Source organism: Passer montanus, unplaced genomic scaffold (genome assembly GCF_014805655.1).
Source record: "Passer montanus isolate IOZ18808 unplaced genomic scaffold, ASM1480565v1 scaffold11, whole genome shotgun sequence".
NCBI classification, from domain to species: Eukaryota; Metazoa; Chordata; class Aves; order Passeriformes; family Passeridae; genus Passer; species Passer montanus.
Genome location: NW_024357613.1, coordinates 17,175,535 through 17,188,816, shown reverse-complemented (window position 1 = coordinate 17,188,816; position 13,282 = coordinate 17,175,535). Strand labels below are relative to the sequence as shown.

The window sequence follows — 13,282 nt, the reverse complement described above, 5'->3', positions numbered from 1 at the left end:
ATACAAGAAATCCATCAATTCCCAGAGCACAAAATCACATTCATCCATTTATTGACAATATTGCCTCCTGAGAGAAGTGTGTAGAATTTAAAGATCTAACGAAAAAAAACCCATTTATTATGCACTTTTTAAAAGAAACCCAGAATCTAATTTACTTCTTCTGTAGATTTGTTTTTTGAGATCTCCCCCAGTTTTATTGGCTTTGCTTGGGAGATGATGTCCCATATCAGCTACCCTTGGCTGAGTGCAGGCATGGTTTTTTCTGGGTGGTACCAGCAAATGTCTGTCAGGGTGTGGCTGTGTGAAACCAGGCTGGCTTTTTGGTTCTCATAAGCTGCTGGTGTTATGGTAATCACTTCAAATCTGGGTAGGCAGTCTAGTCTGTAGTGATGTGAATGCTAGGTTTGGGTCACTATGTTTCACAGTTGCAGTTAGTTAGGTCTTTTCCCTGTTGTTCATCTTTATTTTTTATTAATAGAGGGTCTGTTGTGTCTCATTTGTTTCCCCTACTAAAAACCCTTTGCATGTGATTTCTTGTTTCTGTAAAAACCTAACCTTAAAATTAAAAAGACTCCATTTAATATATGCATATTACAAAATTATGTTAAATACTTGACTAGATGGTTCACTTTCTTTTATTTAAAACACATTTTATAATCCACTTAGGCAGATAATAACAGTAAATGCATTCCCTAAAATTCAAGGAAATAACATAGACAACATCTCAAGTTTCTAATAGAAGAAAAATAAAGTGACACTGGAGACTCACAGAGTAGAAAAATAAAGCCAAAACTTAAATTTGGGGAAATTGCTGGGGCATTTTTGGGTTTATTTTTAAAAATTTGGGAGATAATTGTTATAAAAATATCATTGTAAAACCTCTGCATCGTAGTTTTGAAAACTAACATTGATGTGAATGAACATTTATCCCTTTCTCTGTAGCTTTCAAAACGTTGACATTTCTCCCATGCTGTAAGCTTTCCTTTCCTTTCTGTGATGTTTTCCTTTTGACCCAGCAGCCATACACTGGATAGGTGCACCAGCTAAGCATGAGCATGTTTAGCTGTTATTTCATGTGTGTGCTGGGTTGTTCCTCATGCTGAATGCATACAGAAGCACCATCAAGTGAATGAGTTCCAACAAATTGTAGACCCACCTTTGGGGGGACTCTTCTGTACATAAGGATATGTGTATGTTGATAAAGTAGCAGCTCCTGATCTTGAGGTGAAATGATGTGGGCTTTCCTGTTTCCACATCACTGAGGTCTAAAGGTCTAACTTGTGCACCACAAGTGACTGGCTGCATCTATCCTGTCTTGTATTAGGCATCCTGTACCCTTCTGGGCATCAGGTGATAGTCCTTACACATATTCCTTGGTTTTGTCCAAACTATCCAAAAGAATGAGAAAACTATGTAGCAGCCCATCAGAATGATGTTTTCTGTAGCACTAAACTTAAGCCACATGTTTTATTACCTACTGTTAAGTACCACATGAACCAGTTCTGTGGCCACTTCATCCATCTGATGTCTTTATCACGAAAAAGGAGGGGTTGTGCGAGCAAACTGCTCCTGAAGACAAAGAGCAAACCAGAGGTGGAGGCTTGAACAGCTGAAGTGTCCAGGAGTGTGGTGCCTCTTCCTGCCACCTTGCCCTTAGCAGTGTAGGCACACCCAAAACTCCACAGACCATGGTGTAGAAGGGGTGATTGGCAGTCAGAGCTGGCAGAAAATATTCTTTGTCTTTTGAAAATGTGGGATTTAAAAAATTCCATCCCAAATTGCAGCAAAGACTTGTTCCTTCTTTTCTAAATCAAATGTAAAAATATCTCTTAGATAAATGCTGTGCTTCAGTTTAGCCCCAAAATGCCTTTTTTTAAAAAATATACTGAGTTTAACTTCACTAAGAAGACTTTCTCACCTGAAATCAAAGGCTTTCCAGACTTCCCAATATTCTTGTGAAGCAGAAATAAAATCAATCATTTCCTTTGATGAAAGTTTAGATACTTGTGAATTGGTATGTTTTTTTCAGGAGAAATATTTGCTAAAAATTCACAACCAGCCATTCTCTCTCTTCCACTCTCCCCCTTTTCTCCGCAGATGACCAAAATGTGGAAAAGAGGTGAGACTCCTGCTAGAGATTTGCTGTTGCATTTTTTATGAGGAATTCACAGAGGGGAGGCTGATAGTCTAGAGATGAGTTTCTTTCCTCTGCTTGGTGCTCTGAGCAGTACAATTCAGTATTACAAGTACAAAGTAGATGTGCAAAGGAAGCTCAAGGAAAGGGTGGAGAGATGGCATGTAAGTACTGCTCAATACTGGTTAAAAGTATTAGAAGCTGTTAATAGAGTTTGGCAAGCTTACCTCCAGTTTTAACTTTTACCCACCCACTTCTACTCCTCCAGAAAAGACAAATTATTGTGAAAAAAAGATGACTCTTTCTGGGCTGGCTTCTGAAACTTGGTGAGCAAGGGTGCTCTGACTAAAAACTGTTGAAGCTGTGTGTGTAAATATATTTTTCACCTTTTTTTACTCAGACTCTGTGTCTTTGGTAACACTTTCAGTTTGAATGTTGGTGTTTTCCAGGGCTTTTGCTGTAAGGGAGCTGAGGAGCATGCTGCAGTGCCCTGTTGCAGAGCTGACAACCACAGCCTGCTGGCTGCAGCATGTAGCTGGGCTTGCACAGCACACGCACTGGAGAGACTCACTTCAGCCTTTGCAGTTGTAGAGGGCTCAGGTCGTATCCCTCAGGACTGCAGACATGGCTCTGAACTGGGGAATGATTTATACTTGAAAACCTTTAATGAACCAGCTGCAGTGTCATTGTTTTAGCTGTTCCAGGCTCTCCTTTTGTCCCACTAGAGATGCAGGCACTTCAGAAGAATGCAGCTAAAAGGAGATGTTTGTCCTTCAAAATGTGACAACAGAGAGAATCCATGAACAGAATGTCCATATAGAATCCCAGCATCCTAGAATAGTTCAGATTGGAAGGGGCTTTTAAAGATCATCTCGTCCAATGCTCCTGCAATGAGCAGGGACCTCTGCACCTAGATCAGGTTGCTCAGAGAACCTGGCCTTGAATGTGTCCAGGGATGGGACATCTTCTACCTCTTTCAGCAAATCTTATATTTTTGGCTTCATTTTAGCACAAATCTTGTATATGTAAGTAATACTTTGAAGTGTATTTTATCCCCCAAATAAAAAAAGAGAAAGGTTTAAAAAAGATTAAAGAAATTAAAGGAAGGTGAGTCCCTTCATATGTATTCCTTCATCTTTACTTATGATTTTTCTACCTTGATATGTTTTTTTTAAGACCTGTAAACAAAGTGAGCAGTTCAGGTATCAAATGCAGCATTTGTGGACTTTATATGAATGTACAAAATGTTTGGACTGATAAATAATGTGTGTAGTAGTACTTTTGTGTTTGGTAGTAAGATGTAATGTTTTAACCTTTTTATTTTTATCTGTGCCTGAAATATTTTTAGATAAAGAAACCCTGCTATTATGCTACTAATCAGAGGATAATTCAAAGCAAAGTTTCTGTAAGTTAGAAGTATTCTTCGGGTTGTTTAACATTTCACAACTCCTATTTGGGAGAATGCAAATGAAGCAAGCCAGTAATCGAAGACCAGTTGATGTTACACACTGGTGTTTCTTTTAAATTTGGCTTGAGGCATAGAATAACAGCTTGAGAAGCCAGTACAACAACCACTAGCTTTTATGATTTATTTAAAGTAGTCACAGTTTTATGCATGAAGGAGCTTGTTAAAGCTATGTTCTTGATATTAAAAAAATATTCATAGAAAAAAATATGCCCTTAAATGTGACGATGTTTTCCTGTCTGGTGCTGCTGCAAGGACTGAGGATTTCTTAGATCAGGAAAATAACCTAAAAAATGTAGCATTTTTTAATGTTATCCTATGAAATACCAATGAAGTGCCATTCAGCATTGAGTTCTGGGAAAATAGTGTGTGTGTTTGGCTGTTTCTGTTTTTCCTAACCTTAATGGTCTCAGTTAATAGTTGTTTCTAGAGGGAAACCACAAGGAAGTGCACCAGGAACCTGTTGATCATCCTGCAGTTCCAGTTACAAGGAACACAGATGGGTGATGACTGTGTATCACTTTGTTTCACACTCCTGCTCACCAGTCTGTCCAGCTGTCTGTCTGTCTCCTCAGGTCCCTGTACTTTCGAACACAGATGGGTGATGACTGTGTATCACTTTGTTTCACACTCCTGCTCACCAATCTGTCCTGCTGTCTGTCTCCTCAGGTCCCCGTACTTAGAGTCTGCCATTTGACATTTCTGTTTCCTTAGTGGACCTCTCTAGAGGAGAGCTGACGGGAAGCTCACTAAGCAAAAACATCCATGAATTTGGTAGCTGGAGCCTTGGACATTCTACCGCATTCCCATGGACTTCTTCAAAATTACATCATTTAGAAAAGATTCTGCACTTACTATTTCTCTTGATTAAATTAAGAATTGAAAAATATATGTATTTTTTTAAAATTTCTGTGGGAATTTTTATGTCCACTCCAGGTCTTGAATATCTTGTAGTTTAAATAAGCATCTCAATGTTTTGTTTGAAATAAAAATATGCAACATGCTGGAAACCAATTGACCCAGACCATTTCCATAGTTTCTATGTTTGGTCTGTGAGGAATGTTTGCTGTGGAGTCGCTGGGATCTCCTTGATAGCCTACTACCCAAAATTTTGGAGTAAGAAAAACCAGGTAGCTGATACCCGGCAATATGACTCTTTTCTTTTTCTTCCTGGAACTTCATGATGATCCAAACTCTCTACATATGTTGGGGAATTGAGGAGCAATGACAGTGAGCACCTCAAGGTCTCACATTTTTTAAAGATGAGGTTAGAAGCTAGTGCTGGATATCACCATTTATTTTTCTGGGGTAGCAAGTGGACTGCACAGGTTAATTCATGTAACAAACAAGGCACAAATAATATATTGAAATTCTCTGGGAGAGAATTGTTAAGGTCACTAAAGTTCCTGGAAGTGCCAGGCAAATGCAGAGCAAACCCTCTTGCTGGGCTTGGCTGGACATAGGCATGGTGGGGAACATGTTCTTTGGCAAACAGGTATTTCTGCTGTGACCTGTGTGTTAGGTGAAAAGGAGTTCTTGCCTCATGTTCTGCAAAGGTATTTGGCAGCCATAACTTTACTTCATGTTTATTGTCTGATTCCAAGACAATATTGCTTGCTCTTTTCTCCGAGTCTGATTCTTTGGCAGTTAAAGTTGGCAGTTAAAAACTGCAAAAGATGCTGGATGAGTGGAGAGTTATGTGACCACAGAATATGCTGAGGTGGAGGGGACCCCAAGGATCAGCAAAGTCAAACTCCTGGCCCCGTGCAGGACACCATCAGGAGTCAAACTCTGTGCCTGAGAGCACTGTCCAAACACATCTTGAACCCTGTCAGTGATCACAGCACAGCTGGTGCTGTGATCACTTCCCTGGGGAGCCTCTTCCAGTGCCCAAACACCCTCTGGGGGAAGAAACTTCTGATATCCAACCTAAACCTTCTCTGACACAAATTCAGGCCATTCCCTCAGGTCCTGTCACTGGTCACCACAGAGTAGAGATCAGTGCCTGCTCCTCCTCTTGCCCTCACAACGAAGTTGTAACCACAGTGAGGTCTTCCTTCAGTCTCCTCCAGGTTGAACAGAACAAGTGCACTCAGCCACTTCTCATATGGCTTCCCCTCAGTGTGATTTTAATGAAAAGCAAAATTTTTAGGCAGCAAAATTAATAGAACATGGCATTATGTTTGTTTTCTATTTTGGTGTCTTAAAATGATCAGAGCTCAGTCTGATGCTTTTTCTTCTGCTGTGGTATCATATTGCAGGTTCCTCTTCCATGGATTTCTGATGTGCAGCAGGAGCTGTGTCACATGTGGCACCTTTCTTTGGCACAAAATTTGCATATAATTTCTTTCTTCTGCCAGGTAATTTATTTTCATTAAATATGTAAAAAGGAAAAATTTTTAGTCAATTCTCTCTCTTAAGTCAGACTAGAATCAGCTACTGAGCTGAAAAGCCAAATTGCTTTGGGAGGAACCTGGAGTGGATGAGTGGGCACACAAACCACCTGGCTGCAGAAGTGTTGTTTCCAGAAGAGTCCGAGTCCATTCTGACTGCTATCTCATCTGTTACTTGAAGAGGACTAAACTAATCATATTCCCAGAAGCAAACAGTATCAGTTTGAGACTATATGATGTAGGTTTTTAAAATACACTAAGATTTGAACCAGGGATAAGTGATTTCAGTGAATGGCTGTAGTAACATAGATTTTCTTGTGCCATAAACATGCATTGTGCTCCTCCAAAAGAGGAGTCCTCTGTCTCAAAAGCTAACCTAAACAAAATGCAAATCACAACATATTAAAGTTGTTTGACACTTAGGTTTCACCCAGGGTCTTTCAGCCATGAACAAGAATAGCATTTATTTTGAATGAGAGTTCTCCCAGGTAGGTAAGTATTGAGTACCCCCACACCTGTTATTTAATCCTTAGGGACTAAAAAGATGATTATATAATGATCAAAATCAGAACCTCTTTCTTTTGCTAGCCCAGAGAGATGTTGATGTTAAGCAATTATAGTGCTTTCTAAGTAGTAGCCAGCATTTGGAACTGTTATCTAAGGAAAACTCTCTAAATGCACTGGGTGGCCACTGGGCTGCAAGGACTGGATAAGCAGAGAGGGGCTGCCAAGGGAGCAGAGTGCAGGACGCCACTTGGGTAAGGCCAGGTGTATGGGGTGGATGGAGGAGCCATACAGGAAAGGGGCTTGGCACCTTCAGAAGCAACCAGAAATGCCCTAACTCCTTAGGGAGCTGATGCAACCATGCTCTGAGAAGTATATTTAATCAGACTTAAAAAATACTTGAGACTGTGTGGAAAAAAACCTCACTAAATACATTCACTGTTTTGTATAATACAAGAATACTTGCAGGTTCTTCTTTTCTGCACCTTTGTCTTTCCGGCAAAAGACAAAGTATCTTACTTTGTTGCCTTGAAAAAATAGGCTTTTTTAGTCTTAGAGATTTTCTCTTGGATAACAGTTCTGTAGAAAAACAATTTAGTTGGTAGTGTTTGAGCTCTGCTAAATAAATTTGGTTTGGTAGTAAATTATTTCAATTTTAAATCAGTGTGTTTTAATGTCAAGTGTTTTAGAGTAATTTTGCTATCTGCACTAAAAAGAAAATTCAATATACTGCTTCAGGACAATAATATCTAATCATATCTCTCAGTAAAATTTTCTTCAGGGCTGTACATGTTAATTAATACAATATCATCAGAATGTTGGAGGCAAAGAAAAATCACATATTGGTGACAAAAGAGGCTCCAACAAAAGTGGCTTTGTTTTTAATTTTGCAGCTTTCATGAGAATGATGATTTTAAAGTCTCTTTATTTTTTAGTGCTGATTTGTAGGTAACTACAAATAACTGAGAAACACTTTCTCTCTTGCGTTATTTTTCCTCTCCCAAATATAGCTCCAGAAGATATAAACCTAAAGTATTTGTTAACTAATGAGAGCTTTACAGAAATGCATATAAAAGTAATGGATGGGATTAAAATTAATGGTGTGAAACAAGAGACATACATCAGTAACCCAGAATGACCAAATGCCTTAGAAACAACATGCACAAGGTTAGGTTCATAGACTAGTTGATTAGCAGGAATGAAGAGATTGAGTGTATCTGAGCACAAACTATATATGTATAAATTAATTCTGTTCTAACTTGGGAAGTAATTTAAATGCAAGACTTGGTTGGCATCATTCCTTTACCTGAAATTCAAAAAGCAGCAAGAGTTTTGCTGCCTTCCACCCTGTGCCTTGGAATGCCATTACATCTACAGGTGGTGAATGTTGTGGAAATTGGTGACAGAGTAAGGCGGGGCCCCTTTCAGGTTCCTTTTTGAATGTCACCAATAACTAAAGTTTGTCTGTGTCAAATTAATTAGATCATACCTGTTTCTGGGTGTGTATCCATCCTAAAAAACCACCCAAAACACCAAAATGAATGTTTCATTTGTCACTATTTGGCAGGATGGCTAAAAGTTCCAGGAAGATATGTTAAAAAATAAAGTTATATGGAGGCTGAAATGCCCTTTTTTTTTTTTTTCCAAGAAAAGGTCCCTGAAAGGCTTGGATGGAAAAGAGGCTCTTGGAAAGAGGATGCTTGAACTGCTTTTGGTTGTTTTTTGCGTTTGGGTTTTTCTTTCCCCTACTAAAGAAAGAACATAATTGCATGTCTAAAATAAAGAAGAAAAACAAACAACCAAGAACAACTGCCTAGAATTCCTTTTTATTCTGCGTATTCTTGTCAATTTTATAATGGAATATTATCATTTTAACAAACTAGTTCATAGCATTTTAAACATAGTAAAGAAAATAAATAGAGCATCTATTGTTAATGAATTTTTTTCTCTTAGATACTGATGATCTTTGAAGGACAAGAACAGTTTCTGAAAGACTTAAGTAACTGCTGTATCTTTTATAAACAGTAAATGTGCAAGAAGTTAAAGCCTGTGTCCCTTTTAGGTTTCTAAGATTTGTAGGGTTGTAAACATTCTAGCAAAATTTCAGATGCCAACAGAATTCTATTAAAAATATTATTATAAAGTTCTTTATAAAAACTTTTTTTCCTATTTATGTTTTTATTGGCTCTCTGTAGGATATGGGTTCATAACCCAGTCATAATCAGTTCCATTCTGAAATTAGAAATGGGAATGAAGCCACTTTTCCACAAGTTAGAGAGTAAGAGATGTTTTGGTGCCAGCAAAAATGCGACTAATAGTGATTCTTCCTAAAGATATGAAGTACAAGAGGCAAGGTATAAAAATGGTTATCTGGATGAAATCTGATAAGTCATTAAAAGATATATTGTGAATGGACGTAACTCATTTCCATCTACATTTGTAAAATAAAAAAAACAGCCCTGAATTTTTGCTGATTTGCCTTATAATATTTTAAATCTTGTAAACATATGCCAATATAATTTATATTGCAGTTAACAATTTATATTTTTCTATCTCTAGAAATTTTCAGGTTTTTTTTTTTTTCATGATGTGGACTTTGAAAAGCAATTTAAGATGAAAACAAATATGAAGAGTTGTGGAGCCGCTGTCAATTATTTCTCAGAATTTATGGGTTTTTTTCTTCCTGGAATAACAACTGGGATTTAAGGAAGCTGGAAAACCAGGCAGATGAGAATTTGGATGTCCTAACATGCCAAAATATGATCTTATGGCTAATTTTGTTGGAATAAATTTTACTTGCACATTCAGTTTCCCTGTCAAGGCAATGTGAACAGAAATGCTCCAGTCTGGTTGTGTTGTAGAGAGGGAAGTGGTGACAAATTTATACAAGGTATTTTATTTGAATTGCTGATAGTGAAAGGCAGGGGGGAAATGACTGTATGAATTTGTGTGCATTGCTGAGGCATGCTGAGTGGAGGACCTTTCTTGTAGGTTTTTTGCAAGCTTGTCTCACCAACATGGAGATTGTTGAGGAAGGGATTTGGTGGTTTTCTCTGCTGGGTCCCTTGGAAGTAAGACACCTTTGAAGTAATCAAGGGCCAAAGATGACAGTTTGTGTACTACAAAAGATGGGAGAAGTCATTCCCATTTGTCTAAAGCTGAGGTTCATGGGTCTCTCAACAGGCCAGAGTGCTGAGGGACCTGAACCCAAGTTCTAGAGTGAGGACCAAAACTGAACTTCCTTAAGGTGAAACTCTTTCAATTATTACTCATTTGTAGAAGGATAATTGCTGTGGAACACTGGAGAAGTGATGTCCACATTTTAATCTACAACAATAATGACATAGACAAAACATTTACCATCAAGCATCTCAAGCTAAATCAATTGTTAGAACTGTGTGTGTTTGAACTCATTTTTTTAAGTAAATTCTGTATGCTGAAATATTTGTAATCCTTATCTGAAAAGTGTGTACCAGAACCACTCTTTAGATAATCTAGTTTATTGCATCTTCATCAGAGGGGATTATGGTGATTTTGATTTTAAAAGTGTGAATAGCAAAAAATAGACAGACTGTTGCATATTTTATTTATGCATCTTTGGGGTATGGATGTCAGATGCAAGGAGATCCATTCAAAAAAAGCCAGATTTTTTTTTTTTTTTACATATGTATATATACATATATATACACACACACATACATATACATATATATATATATACACATATATACATATATATAAACAAAATGTAATGTTAGGCAATGTCAGAGAAAAAAATACACTTTGTGACGTGGTGTATTTTGCAATAATCAAGGTATGCTCACGTTGAATATATTACAGACTTTCAGTTTTATTTTTCTTGGGTATTCAGTTCTTTTGGCAAACTTGATCAAAGAATTTGTTTCAGAATAATCAACAGAACCCCAGGAGTTGAGGGTGACTGTGAGTCTCTATTAGGTAATGGCTAAAACCATTTAAAGGTTTGAACTGAGATTGCAGATTTGGGTCCAAACATGCCTAATATGGAAAAGCAGTAAGGTAAAGAAGGTCAGTTTGATTAAAAACAAACAGTTTTGTTCTACAGACATCAGTTTGTTCTAATTACAGCAGTTGAAGATCAAGTACAAGAACAGTGGATATATGAGAGAGCAGATGTGTGCTATTGGTAGACATACTAGCTTCAAAAAAACCTGTGAATTGACAGCTAGCAAATAGCTGTGCTGAGGCAGAGCGTTGTGTGCATTGGCTTGGTTTTATTTCACTGCTTTATCAACAGGAAGTCCTGATCTGTGCTGGCTGGTGCAGCACAATGCCTCACCTTCCTTGCTTGCTGGTGGGATCTCTTCCTGCTACTTCTCCTAAGTGGCTGCTTTTCTTGAAGACACTAAGCTCAATTCACCTCCGTAACATTTCAGACCTTTTTGAGTATGGTCTACAATTTTTCGTAGTGTAATTATTTTTATATTCTAGGCATATTTTTGCTTTTCAAGCATTTGGTTTAAGTCTTGTACCAAACCCACTGTAGCACTTTCATGCCCAGAAAGTACTGTGTTGAATCTTAAGTTATTTCAACAGGGACCACAATGACTATATAAATTTTTTTCAACACTCACTCATATTTGCAACCTTGTTATTTATTACTCAACACATTTTTTTTCTGTAGGCATATCTCAATCTCTTAACTTCTCTCCCAGTTACTGCTGTTTCTGCCTCCCTGGGTTTTTTTCTTTCTTATATTAACCAAAGACATCTCTTTCTCCCCCTAACGACTGTCATCTTTTTCTATCCACCCTATTTGCAGGGTACCTTAACATCAGGAGGCAATACTTGGGTTTTTTGCATGCCATTTAGTGCCATCTGTGGCAGTAATGCTGACTTTTATAAGCTTTTCATAGCCTATGATATGAGAAGATACCTGCTGTATGGGTTTTATGGGTGTCCATCGAATCTCAGGCATCTGCTGCAGGAATATATAAATACTACAGAAAAAATTGGAGGTGGTCATTTGACATAGGTAGACAGAGAGGTAGTTATTCTGGAGTCAGAGAACTCCACACATTTATCATCATTTTAATGACTGACAGCAAGTGTTTCCAAGCACTGTGAACGAGCCCTTGCTAAAGAAAAGCTGATTTGAGCCCCAGTCTAATGTCTGGATCAGACTGTCCTCCTTGCACAAAGTGGGCTTAGAGCCTTGCATTAAAATGGGTATCTGTTATGAGGTGCAACATGATTCACAGTCCCTTCATACTCCTTGGAGAGACAGCAGCATAACTACTGCCTTGATGATGAGCAGACAAAGTGTGCAGAATGCGTTGCTGGAGAACGGCGTAAAGGTCAGGCAAACTCAGCCTGTGCCTCGCCAAGAAAACAAGAGACAGTTACTGTCAAAGGCCTGGTGGCTGATTGTTCCCCCTCAGCTCGTTTGCTGTTGGTTGGGTGAGCCCTTCTCTGCAGCTCCTTAAGTGTAGTGGTGTTTATCAACAATTGGAAGCAGTGCTTGTTGATGTAAGTTGGATGTTAGTGGTACTGTGAGTGTGTCTGCATGTCCTGTATGTCTGGAAGCACATTTGTTCAGCAATGTCTCAAAAAATAAACCAAGGGCTTTGAAGTACCTCCTGCTAATTTGTTTAGCAACTGCTAAATTTGAGCTTGATACTGTATTCTGAATCACAGAATGGCACAGATTGGCAATGCATTTAAAAACAGACTTTCTTCTGTTTTGTGGTCCTTTGATATTACTGAAACAATTGCTTTTGAATATAAGAAAGCTGTAATTGATTAAATATGACATGCTAAGGTGTTGAAAAATATTTGGAGCCACAGGTGTCACCCAGGCAGAGAATAGTCATTGGCCACAGTGGCCCAGCTGTGCCAAGTATGCCTGTCCTAAGCTTTCCTGCACCCTGAAAGTCTTGGCTTTAGCCTTTCAGTCTTGCACAGCCCACTCATTATAGTTTGTCAGCAAGTTGTCAAGGTGACACCCAATGGTTGGCTTTCAACTGCAGTTTAGTTCTCCTCTCTGAGACGAGGTATTTATTCCCCTTTTGTCCTTGCAGATCCCATCACCCAAATCTCACCAGGAAAAAGGAGTCAAGACCATGCTAAATAAAACCAAAAATTTCCAGTATTTGCATTGTAGTTAGGAGTAGCATCCAGCAAATTGATGTGTTTGCATCATCTAAGTTAGGGTTGAGTCACTGGCTTTCACCTTATGGAAAAACATGTAATTCCATATAAAGGAATTCCATAATAAAAGTAAACAAATGACAGTGAGACACACATTTCATGTTCTGGAAAGAAATAGCAGGGCTGAATTATATAAATCTTAATTAATCATGTCATTTGCTCCATGCCAAAAGGGTTTTTGGGTGCTGGGATGCTAAAGACTATGAAAAAACACATTCAGATTACAGTAGAATTTAAAAATCGACATTAATCAAAAATCACTTTTATCTACCACATAAATACTTGTCATACTGAATGCAGATTGTAAGGTTAGAAAAATATATTGTTTTAGAAAATAGCTTTCAATAATAACACACAATGGGCTAAATGTACCCAAAGATAAATATTTTTATTTGCCCTTTTTTTCTACACCACCAAAGTTATGGTGAGAAAATATTGTTTTCTTCATCTTTATACTTTTTCCAGCTTGATTGCATTTACACAAAGAAATTATCATAGGCAGATTATTAAAATATTCTTTCAGGAATGAAAGGTTATGTAAACAGTGAGAATATATTAATTTACATTTTTATCAGGATTCTTGAAACTGTTGATGTA

The 13,282-nt window shown here is 37.9% G+C and overlaps 1 protein-coding gene across 4 annotated transcripts in view; it reads left to right on the top strand.

The window, feature by feature from the left end:
- The window catches only part of KCNQ5 (potassium voltage-gated channel subfamily Q member 5), a 284,582-nt gene that overhangs the window by 17,997 nt on the left and 253,303 nt on the right, over positions 1–13,282 (top strand). The gene's annotated exons all lie outside the window — the stretch shown is intronic.